Source organism: Tachyglossus aculeatus, chromosome 5 (assembly GCF_015852505.1).
Source record: "Tachyglossus aculeatus isolate mTacAcu1 chromosome 5, mTacAcu1.pri, whole genome shotgun sequence".
Lineage (NCBI taxonomy): Eukaryota > Metazoa > Chordata > Mammalia > Monotremata > Tachyglossidae > Tachyglossus > Tachyglossus aculeatus.
In genome coordinates this window covers 46306833-46309302 of record NC_052070.1, presented here as the reverse complement: position 1 = coordinate 46309302, position 2470 = coordinate 46306833, and the positions used below count along the sequence as shown (strand labels likewise).

At 43.9% G+C, this 2470-nt stretch overlaps 1 non-coding gene across 1 annotated transcript; it reads right to left on the bottom strand.

The window, feature by feature from the left end:
* Positions 1 to 558: 558 nt before the first annotated feature.
* LOC119929227 lies at positions 559 to 696 on the bottom strand. Its single transcript, XR_005451361.1, has one exon. It is a non-coding gene; the product is annotated as a small nucleolar RNA SNORA7 (small nucleolar RNA).
* Positions 697 to 2470: the final 1774 nt, after the last annotated feature.

Genomic DNA, 2470 nt, shown 5'->3' with positions numbered 1-2470 from the left:
AGAGTTTTATTGATAAAAATATGGAAGTGGTTTACCATTGTCATCTTCGGAGCAGTAAGCTTGAGTCTCTGCCCTCAGCTCTCTCTCATGCCACTGCTGCCCAGCACAGGTGAGTTTTGTCATTATTATTATTATTATTAAATACTACTACTATTGTTATTACTACTTTAATCATTGTCAGTCGTATTTATTGAGTGCTTACAGCGTGCAGAGCACTGTACTAAGCTCTTGGGAGACTGCAATACAGCAGTAAACAGACACATTCCCTGCCAACTACTACTTACTACTACTACTACTACTACTACTACTACTACTACTACTACTACTACTACTATTACTTGTCTTGTCTTATGCCTTCTAGTCGTTTCCGACCCATAGCAACACCACAGACACATCTCTCCCAGAATGCCCCGCTCTCCAACTGCAATTGTTCTGGTAGTGTATCCATGGAGTTTTCTTGGTAAAAATCTGGAAACGGTTTACCATTGCCACCTTCCACAGAGTAAACTCGAGTCTCTGCCCTCCACTCTGTTGCTGCTGTTGCCCGGGTGAGTTTTCACTTGTAGCAAATTGCCTTCCACTCGCTAGCCAATGCCCAAGCTGGGAATGGAATGGGTATGCCCCTACTTGACTCTCCCTCCTGTAGCCGAGACTGGTAGAGTACTGGAAACTCTCCAGATGTGATTGTGAGAGGGGCCATAATACACTAACTAGAAGGAAAGTTAGGTATTTAGAGGGGGAAATTGAGGATGTTAGATGAGGCAACCCTAGGCATAAAGATACACATCACAGAACATAAATGTCTCTCTGTTCTTCATGGTATATTGTTATTACCATCAGAACCCTTCAAGCCTAACAGACCATAAATCTGACCCCATAATGGCATTGCCTATGTTCTTAGGAAAGACATGTGGTCCTGGATGGAAGCAGTAAAGGATCAATGGACTTGCAGGAAATGTGGGACAGAGATATACTCATTCATTCATTCAATCATTCCATCATATTTATTTATTTATTCATACATTCATTCATTCAATCATATTTATTGAGCGCTTACTGTGTGCAGAGCACTGGACTAAGTGCTTGGGAAGTACAAGTTGGCAACATTTATTGAGTGCTTACTGTATACAGAGCACTGTACAAGCACTTGGCAGAGTAAAATATAACAATAAACAGACACATTCCCTGCCCACAGTGAGCTTACTGTCTAGAGGATAATAATGGTATTTGTTAAACACTTTCTATGCACTGTTCTAAGCGCTGGGGTAGATACAAGTTTATCAGGTGGACTCTTGGAGAGTACCTCCATGTTCAGTGCTCCAAATGCCCTTTGATTGATTGACTGCTTAATCAGTACTCTCTAGAGACAGCCGGTGGAGTAATGGGAGTAAGGAGAGGAGTCATGGGAACAGGCTTCAGAGTCAACCAATCAATCATATTTACTGAGTGCTTACTGTGTGCAGAGCGCTGTACTAAGCGCTTGAGGGAATACAATTTAACAGAGTTGGTAGACACATTTCCCCACCCAAAATGAGCTTACAGTCTAGAGGGGGAGACAGATATTAATGTAAATAGTTAAATTACGGATATGCACGAAAGTGCTGTGGGCTGAAGGAGGGGGGAATAAAGGGTGCAAATCTGCGTGCAAGGGCGATGCAGGAAGGAGTGGGAGAAGAGGAAATGAAGGCCTAGCTGGGGGAAGCAGGGCCTCGTTGGGAATGTAGACTGCACCAAGAGCCCTTAAAAAGTTCTAAGAATTTTCAACAGGGAAGCGAAGGTGGGACTACTCAGGCAGATTGAGTCTGTCAAGGAAGCTGCGTGGCCTAGTGGAAAGACCACAGGCCTGAGAGTCAGAGGACCTGGGTTCTAATCCCGCCCCCACCACTTGCCTGCTGTGGGACCTTGGGCAAATTCATTCATTCATTCATTCAATTGTATTTATTGAGCGCTTACTGTGTGCAGAGCACTGTACTAAGCCCTTGGGAAGTACAAGTCGGCAACATATAGAGATGGTCCCTACCCAACAATGGGCTCACAGTCTAGAAGGGGGAGACAAACAACAAAACAAAACATGTAGACAGTTGTCAAAAGCGTCAGAATAAATAGAATTATAGCTATATGCACATCATTAAAAAAATAAATAGAATGGTGTTTTCGACGAGTAAGGGGCAAAATGAGTTAACTGGTGTAAACCTGCCGCAAGGTTCGAGAACCCGAGGTGGTGATGCAGATAGCAAAAGTGACTTGGAGACATGAGTTCAGATACAGCAGTAGAGATAGGAAAGCTGACTGATCGCCCATTCACCTCCCGAGAGGTACGAGCGACGAACAGCGATTCTGTTAACAGTTAACTTAACATCTCCATGCCTCAGTTACCTCATCTGTAAAATGGGGATTAAGACTGTAAGCCCCATGTGGGACATGGCCCTGTCCAACCTGATTAGCTGTACCTACCCCAGCACTTAGAACA